The sequence below is a fragment of the Frieseomelitta varia genome, unplaced genomic scaffold, assembly GCF_011392965.1.
Source record: "Frieseomelitta varia isolate USP_RPSP 00005682 unplaced genomic scaffold, Fvar_1.2 scaffold_564, whole genome shotgun sequence".
NCBI classification, from domain to species: Eukaryota; Metazoa; Arthropoda; class Insecta; order Hymenoptera; family Apidae; genus Frieseomelitta; species Frieseomelitta varia.
In genome coordinates this window covers 237,697-247,680 of record NW_025110328.1, presented here as the reverse complement: position 1 = coordinate 247,680, position 9,984 = coordinate 237,697, and the positions used below count along the sequence as shown (strand labels likewise).

At 29.3% G+C, this 9,984-nt stretch overlaps 1 long non-coding RNA gene across 1 annotated transcript in view; it reads right to left on the bottom strand.

Annotated features, from left to right (window-relative positions):
- Nucleotides 1–3,233: 3,233 nt before the first annotated feature.
- Nucleotides 3,234–9,984, bottom strand: part of LOC122533994 — a 171,386-nt gene continuing 164,635 nt past the window's right edge. Inside the window, exon 3 of the long non-coding RNA XR_006307812.1 lies at nucleotides 3,234–3,389. This is a non-coding gene — a long non-coding RNA (uncharacterized LOC122533994). The remainder of the gene's footprint in view (nucleotides 3,390–9,984) is intronic.

The window sequence follows — 9,984 nt, the reverse complement described above, 5'->3', positions numbered from 1 at the left end:
TATTTGTGTACACTTGACTGATCTCCAATCAATGTCTCGTCTGATTTTATGTCTATAGTCAAAGTTCAAAAAGTATAGATTAAATTAAAATGACAAATCATTTATATTATATTTACAATTTATAACTGCAATGTCTGTATAATGGGATAATAGGATAATTTCCCAAATCTAATTGCATCACGTGAGATTTACTTATTATCTATAAACGCTGAAAGTATTCATTCAATTTCGTTGGCGTGGATTACTGTGGATTAGGGATATGCTGATTGAATCGGGTTGGATAATTTTGGAATAATTTGCACATAATACATAAATACGTTTCAGGCGAGGTATATGAATAGACATTACATCTTACGTTTGTAGTTCAGGTACCTATAATCTCAGAATTCGTAATTCGATTCAGGACATGATTTTTTAGATTTACTATACATTTTTAAGGTAATTGTGCATAAAAGGGTACACTTTATTGATTTGATGAAATTTAAATATGTTATAAAACTCAACATTTTGAGTAACTTTTTCTTATACATATAACCGTCGCTCGGCTTCAGTTTCCAAGATATTTGCGAAAAACTATTGCTGCTACTACTACAATGAATAATGCCTACGTGTGTGTGGCAGCGTGTGTGTATATTTAAAAGTCGTTAATGGATAATGCAGCTCTTCGGTACCACATCACTTAACACGCAATTTTTCTTTCTGTATTGCATTATTTCAATACAGATATTGCATTATTTCATCATATGGATAACATATATTTTTGCTGCTGTTACTGACAATTGATGACTCACACGTAAAAATGAAATACTTTGCTTTGCACGTTCAGGGAGAAAGTTTTAGATGAATGAATTGATGAATTTTTTTGAAATACAAGTAGGTTGTGTTTGAATACATGGTTTTCATAAATAAATATTCAAATGTATTGACATTTATTTGAAAAAGGTATTAAAAAATGATAAAAAATACGTTTTTTCAAATATATTGTTTAAACAAATGGTATATTACTATTAAATTCGCCGTTAAAAAATACTAATTTCATCAATTTAGACAATAACTGTACATTTAGTAATTTCCGAGATATTTGTCGAAATAGATTCCGAAGTCCTAACTTGGAGGGTAGTTTACACTCTACATGGACGATTACCGACAAAAAAAATATTCGTGCCAAATATTTTTTCAAAAACCACATTTTAAGCTAAATTTTATCAAAATCGGTGATTGATACTTTGGTATGTATCCCTATAAGATATATATATATATATATATATATATATATATATATATATATATATATATAGTATCATAAAAATATAATAAATATAATATAATATCATAAAAATATAATAAATATAATAAATTTAATATAATATCATAAAAATATAATAAATATAATAAATATAACATATCATAAAAATATAATAAATATAATAAATATAACATATCATAAAAATATAATAAATATAATAAATATAATATAATATCATAAAAATATAATAAATATAATATTTAAGTTATATATATATAATGAGTTTAGAAAATAGAGTGAGAGCAACATAGTATCAGCAAACGAAAAATAACTATATAGAATAGAAGTGTGTCAAGGTTTGAAAGCTTGAAAAAGATTTCTACTAGAAAAGTAAAGAATATCCAAATAAAATGAGAATTTTCTTTATTTACTATTAGAAAAATCTTTTCCAAATTCTACTTTTAAAAATGAAACAAAAACTCTCCAAATTTCTTTTTCATCACCGATATTCAGAATTTCGTTAATTTAAGATTTATAACAAATCTCTCTATAGTTGAGCTGCTTCGTAGAGATATTCGCCTTAGTATCCACACAATATCAATCGATGTACATGTAGGTTTCTGATTGATTAACTAGCTCGTCACGTTTTCATCAGACAGACACGTCTAATGAACGTAATATGCATAAATAATGATCATTAGTAGTGTATTAATATCAGTTCGTTACCGGAGCTCATTACGACAAAATAATGATAATAAATTAATTAATTTAAATTCTAGTAATAATAACAACAAAGAGTCATGTAAATGATAAAATTATATGAAAAAGATGGAGTTAATCATAAATATGAATCAATCGTGGCTTGAATAAGTTTTATAGAACCATTTCATGAAAAATTTAAATTTAAAGTTTACGAAACGCGCATTTTTTTTCCAAAATTAGCCCTCCATAATTGTATTTGAAGTATTTGCTGCATAAGATATGTATTATATAGTATATTAAAAAGAAAAAAAAAAAAATAGAAAATGATTGATTTAGAGATACGATTTTGTCTTGTACTGGATGCTCACAGTAGTATACAGTATTCTAGTATAGTAAATAGTATAGTAAATAGAGTTATCACAGAGTTATAATAGTATAGTTAATATAGAGTTATCATAGAGTTATAATAGTATAGTTAATAGAGTATAGTATTCTAGTATAGTAAATAGAAACCACCATTATACTAATATATTACAAATAAAATAGTAATAGCAAATGTAAATCACAGTAGTGATAATAACTTAAAAGAAAGAATAGCAGTAAATAAAAGTACAACAATAGTATTAAATAAAAATCATAATATTAAGTAAGCAGTATAATATGAATAAAAGATAGTTTCCATTGTTGTAATAACAAATAGTAAAATCATAGTCGTGACTGAGTACCAAGGGTACCAATTAGGATAACTATATTAGAATAATTATAGAGCAATACATGTTAACAAAATCCAACAGTAAAATAGCAGCGATGAAAGGAAATTTAATTAATAGCAATAAATAATTATTAGAATAGTAATAATAAAAGAAACTACATTAAAAATAAAAACTAACAAATACTAAATAAGAACTAACAAATAAAACTATACTAAATAAAAACAAACAAATAAAACTGTACTAAATAAAAACTAACAAATAAACACCAATAATAACAATTATATTAGCAGCACGAAACCGCAAATAAGTACCACAATTACAACTCCAATGAATAAAATTGAATAACAATGGAAAACAAAAGCTGATATAGAGTTATAGAGCAATAGAGTTACAGTATAAAAGTATAACAGTAGCAAATATAACAGAGGTAAACAGTGGCAGCAGTGATAAGAAACAAAAGTCAATTGTCGCAAGAGATTGAAAGGGCTGCAACTCAGAACGAAGAAAAAAAGAGAAAAAGGAGAAAGAAGAAAGAAAAATGGACAAAAAATTCGTGGTGCACGTACCTGTATGAGAGTCGGACGCCGATAGGTAAACGAGGCAGCAAGTCGTTAGGAGCCGAAGGAGCCACATGACACTACACATGATTGCTCGACGCGTGGCTCCTCCCTTCCTTATCTGTCACCGCTGCTGCGGCCCGCGTACCGCTGCCTCGACATTCCTGTCATCTGAAACACACGACCGGGAGGATATCATATAGCGGTAGTTCCACAGCCTGCATCCGTGCCAGCCGAACTTATCTCCAAGTCGCATTCGACTGCCGCCGTTCTACTCGCGTAGATTGATTAACTTGGCGGGAGGAGATCCGGCGAGACGTGTAATCGCGAGCCCGGCCTGAGTTCAAGCACGATCATCGGTTCGAATCGAATTTGGACTGGATCCTCGGGCAGAATGCTTAAAAGGTGGATGACGAGGGCGCGGAATTGGGAATTGTTGGGTGTGGAAATTAGTAATTCGTCAGCTCGCCTGATTATTATACGCTGGTTTGGCAGCGCTCGCGAAAATTCGTTTTCAACTGTATTTCGCTGTGTATGATTGAAGTATCCGTGATTGTTCGTTGATCGTTTTCAAAAACGTTGTGAATCGTTGGGAATTGTGTTGGCAATTTTTTTGGTTCATTTCATTTGCAACGATCTGATATATTAAACAGTATGAATATGTACTATAATATGTACCATGTTATATGTACTATAATGTGTACTATAATGTTATATGTATTATAATATGTACTATAATGTTATATGTACTATAATCTGTACTATACTGTTATATGTACTATAATCTGTACTATACTGTTATATGTACTATAATGTGTACTATAATATGTACTATAATCTGTACTATAATGTTATAAGTTAGTATAAATTATATATTTATATAATGAATGCAATATAATCTGATATATTACACCGTCAAGCTGTTTCTCTTGCGATAGTAAAGAATGACGTGTAAATAGGATAAGTTTCCAAAAACCAGATATTTTTAGCGTGTAAATGATAATAGATCTATAATAGATATTACGTTTTTTTGAAAATAAAACATAATCTATATAACGTACACAACCTGCATAACCTATGTAATTTATTTAACCTGTATAACCTACATAACCTATGTAATTGACATAACCTGCATAACCTACATAACCTATATAATTTACACACCCTACATAATTTAAATAACTTACATAACCTACGTAACTTAAATAACTTACATAACCTATATAACCTACATAATTTAAATAACTTACATAACCTATATAACCTACATAACTTAAATAACTTACATAACCTATATAACCTACATAATTTAAATAACTTACATAACCTACATAACTTAAATAACTTACATAACCTGTATAAGCTACATAACCTACATCATTCTTAAAAATAAAGTGAATCCGCATCGTTCTCTGCTGTGATAGAAACGACAGAACTTTGTCAGATAAAAATGTTCAGGCAGTAATATTTATAATAATTTTTCAAATGCATCGGTATCATTAATAACATTCATTATACTTTCTGTGACGGAACAAAGTAAGAAACAGACGATGTTCGAACAATCAAAATGAATGAAGATCTATTACATATATATTGTTTTATATATCTATTTGTAATACGAAGTTTATAAATTATTCTGTATATCTATTTTGTGCAAATTGCGAAATTGCTATTACTATAATTGCAAGATTATTACTATTAGATGCCTCTCAATGCTTCATCTCAATTTTCAATTCTCAATTCTCGCCGAGCGCGGAATGTCTCGATCACGCAAAATAAAATTGACGAAATGACACAAAGCGACTTTCGACACATTTTGACAAAAGTTGCAAAAATGGCGTCTCAGCAGTGCAGAGAACGCCATTCGACAGAGAAAACTATACGCAGTGAGCGTGGAGGAGGTTCGATGCCGTAGTATAATTATATAATGTTTCATTCCAGGGAACGCGGAACAGTCGCGGATGGCCCGCGCTAATACGAAAGTATCGCGGACTCTTGCGGGTATTAACTTCTGAAACTTTCCCACGGGCAGCGTGCGCGGATTTTAATTAAAGTATAATTAAGCAGCATCCTCGGACGAGTCGAAGCACGTGGGAGGAGTGGGGGGGAGAAAGGAGGAATTCACTGAACGAAACAAAGAATCGAAGCGGCGCTCTTTGTTCTAGTTGGTCGTAATCTCGAAAACCGACGGGAACACGGCGAAACTTTCGCGATACCTGTGGCCACGGCTGTTTGAGGAACTTTTAACGCAATTAGCGCGTGCTTACCTTTAATCAATCGAAGCAACGCAAGCACGTACTGCGACTACCAAGCGCTCTTTGCTGAAATTCTCACCGATCTGATCCGCGTTGCGAGTTTATTATTATAATTCACGTTGCGAGCGAAAGTTCTGGCGAGTTTTTACGAGCGATTGCGTTAACTGCAATTAAATATCAAAACTTGAAGTGAAATTCATTATCTCGAATGCCAAAACCGCGGCGATGATAGTTGACACGCAACTCGTGGAAATCGTATCAAATTATGGACGAGAAAAGTAAAGTTTTCAGTTTAATTTGTGAACGAATAAAATATAGAACTTTTATTCGAAGAAATTAAAAAAATTGTAAGGAACGAAATTTATTATTATCGTTACTATTATATATATATTAATTTTTATTGCATTATTATTATTTTTATAATAATTTTTTTACTAATTGTAATTTATCTTAAAATGTTAAAACATCTCGAAAAAGTAAACGTATTCAAAATTTTAAGTAGAAATCAGATATCGTTTTTTGTTAAATTAAATTATAATTAACTATTGAGATGTTATAAATTACAATTAATTATTGAGATCTTGTTGACTGACTGTTTGAATGTACATATACTATGTATATAAAGAATTCTCAAGCACATGTTCTTGCATTTACTCATTGCTTTTGTCAAATTTTTGCATTCTAAAAATATAGTATATTTTCTTACTACTAGTCTTCAAACTCAAAGTCATATTAAGAATCATCACCAATGTCACAAAGAACATGATATTAATATTACCTTTGTCCATCATTGTGCGTACTTTAAATTTAGTATCTAAGATAGATAATCATTTAAAACACGCGGGAGAAAATAGTAATCAGATTTTGTTTTTTATTAAATTAAATTATAATTAACTAGTGAGATGTTATAAATTACAATTAATTATTGAGATCTTGTTGACTGACTGTTTGAACTATATATACTATGTACATAAAGAATTCCCAAGAGTATTATTCTCAAGCATGTATTTTTGCATTTACTCGTTGCTTTTGTCAAATTTTTGCATTCTAAAAATATAGTACATTTTCTTACTACTACTAGTCTTCAAACTCAAAGTCATATTAAGAATCATCACCAATGTCACAAAGAACATGATATTAATATTACCTTTGTCCATCATTGTGCGTACTTTGAATTTAGTATCTAAGATAGATAATCATTTAAAACACGCGGGAGAAAATAGTAATCAGATTTCGTTTTTTATTAAATTAAATTATAATTAACTAGTGAGATGTTATAAATTACAATTAATTATTGAGATCTTGTTGACTGACTGTTTGAACTATATATACTATGTACATAAAGAATTCCCAAGAGTATTATTCTCAAGCATGTATTTTTGCATTTACTCATTGCTTTTGTCAAATTTTTGCGTTCTAAAAATATAGTACATTTTCTTACTACTACTAGTCTTCAAACTCAAAGTCATATTAAGAATCATCACCAATGTCACAAAGAACATGATATTAATATTACCTTTGTCCATCATTGTGCGTACTTTAAATTTAGTATCTAAGATAGATAATCATTTAAAACACACCGGAGAAAATAGTAATCAGATTTCGTTTTTTATTAAATTAAATTATAATTAACTAGTGAGATGTTATAAATTACAATTAATTATTGAGATCTTGTTGACTGACTGTTTGAACTATATATACTATGTGCATAAAGAATTGTCAAGAGTATTATTCTCAAGCATATATTTTTGCATTTACTCGTTGCTATTGTCAAATTTTTGCGTTTTAAAAATATAGTACATTTTCTTACTACTACTAGTCTTCAAACTCAAAGTCATATTAAGAATCATCACCAATGTCACAAAGAACATGATATTAATATTACCTTTGTCCATCATTGTGCGTACTTTAAATTTAGTATCTAAGATAGATAATCATTTAAAACACACCGGAGAAAATAGTAATCAGATTTCGTTTTTTATTAAATTAAATTATAATTAACTAGTGAGATGTTATAAATTACAATTAATTATTGAGATCTTGTTGACTGACTGTTTGAACTATATATACTATGTACATAAAGAATTCCCAAGAGTATTATTCTCAAGCATGTATTTTTGCATTTACTCATTGCTTTTGTCAAATTTTTGCATTCTAAAAATATAGTACATTTTCTTACTATTACTAGTCTTCAAACTCAAAGTCATATTAAGAATCATCACCAATGTCACAAAGAACATGATATTAATATTACCTTTGTCCATCATTGTGCGTACTTTGAATTTAGTATCTAAGATAGATAATCATTTGAAACATGCGGGAGAAAATAATTTATGCCAATATAATTATCCACTCGTAAATCTCGGCAAAAAAAAAAAAGAAAAAAGAAAAAAACGGAAGAAAATCGAGATTTTCGCCATCAGCAATCGCTGAGTCGTCAATGTCTACGGTGCGGTTGGAACAAAAAATCCGCAGACCGTACCGCCACACGATCATTATCCGTTTAAGGTTTCAACGACGCAAGCGAAATCAGTGCCGCGAGAACACAGGTGAACCTGTCACGCAGCCTTCCACTGACTTTCAACCCTCACGTGCCCTTTCGTTTTTCACGTCGCTTCCTCTGATCTTTCAGGCCTTCCGTCGTCGCTCGAAACGAAACGATTCCAGTCACGAACGAGCTTCTTATCTACACCACGACCGTGTGCCACTTGAATGAAAGTTGCGGTTCGGTAAACACGTATGAGACACGCAATTGAACAACGTGTCTGTCTTTTGAAATTTCTGTAGCGAGATTTGACAATCAATTGATTGATTATGTATTTGAGAACACATAATCGAAATCGCAAGTCTGAAAATATACGCAGAGACATACAATCCATTGTATTTATTAATTTTCCATTTGCTCATTTATTAAACACATCTTGAATACGTTCCAAAGGTTATATTGACTCTCAAGTGAAATTTGAACGCATATAACACGCACGATATGGTCATAAAAAGTGTTCAGATAATTTTGAGCGAGCAACTCGTACTAGTATACTTCGCACGATACAGTGTGTTGTTTCTTTTCATGTCAGCCAGCGGACAGGGATTTCTTTTATCGGCCACGCGATAGAGAGACGCTCTCCGACTGCGAGCATTCGAGACATTTAGCTTTGACGTTCGATTCGGATATCCTAATCGAATTTTCCGAGCCGAGTTCCGAGCAAACTTCCCCGCTCCCACGTGACAGGAACGAACGTCGTGAGAAAATTCTAACGCAATCAGGAGGGCGGTGAGTTTGCAAGAGATTTTAGTTGAGAGTGTCCTGCCAGAGAAACTCTGTCGGTGTAACTGTGGCGTTTAAATCTCAACCAGTGAAGTCTGGAATCTGCTATGTGTCGCTCATTGATTAGAATTTTTTAGTAATTGAAATTTTTCTGGTTGAAAATAATATTATATTGTATTATATTGTACAGTTAGTCATCAATAAATGTATAATAAATTTAATATCAATAAATATATAGTAACAATTTAATATCAATAAATGTATAATATTACACATTGTATTTACTAATGTACTATATTTGATATTATGATAATATTAAATATAATAGTAATATACTATAAATATATAAGTATACTATAAATATAAAACTAGTGATATAGATCAAAATAATATACAATATCATGATATTGTTATTTATAATGTTACATTTAATGCTGATAATATTAATATACATAATATTAATAAATGTATATAATATTATATATGGTATTTAATTCATATTTATATATGAATATTTATATATTCATATTTATTATAATATTATGATACACACGTATACATACATGACGTATGTACATGTATAAATATTAATACAATAGATTAAAATAGTATGAAATAAATTATATATCATTACTTCTAATATTCTTATAATATAATAATATTATATTATAAATATAATATAAAATATTATAATATTCTTAATCACATAATAACATTATATCATAATAATATTATATATATAATCTTATAATAATATTATATTATAAATATAATATAAAATATTACATATAATATTCTTATAACATAATAATATTATATTATAACTATAATATAAAATATTATAATATTCTTATAACATAATAATATTATATCATAAATATAATATAAAATATTACTTATAATATTCTTATAATACAATAATATTATATTATAATGATAACATAAAATATTACTTATAATATAATATTATATCATATTTGATTTATATTGTCACAATATCATTCATTTTATTTTCATTGCTATTTTTCAATTCACGTCACGTTGTTATTATTACTTGTCTACAACAAGTTATATTCATCCGATTTGAAATGAGCTTCGAACTGAGCTCCAAAGTTTTCGACGACGATACTAGCAGAGAACGTTTGTACAAGAAGCTAATAGTCGATGAATTCAAAGACAAAGTTGCCTTTTATACGATAAATTGGGTTCAGTTAAATATCGATTGCCTTCCATTCAAAAGATA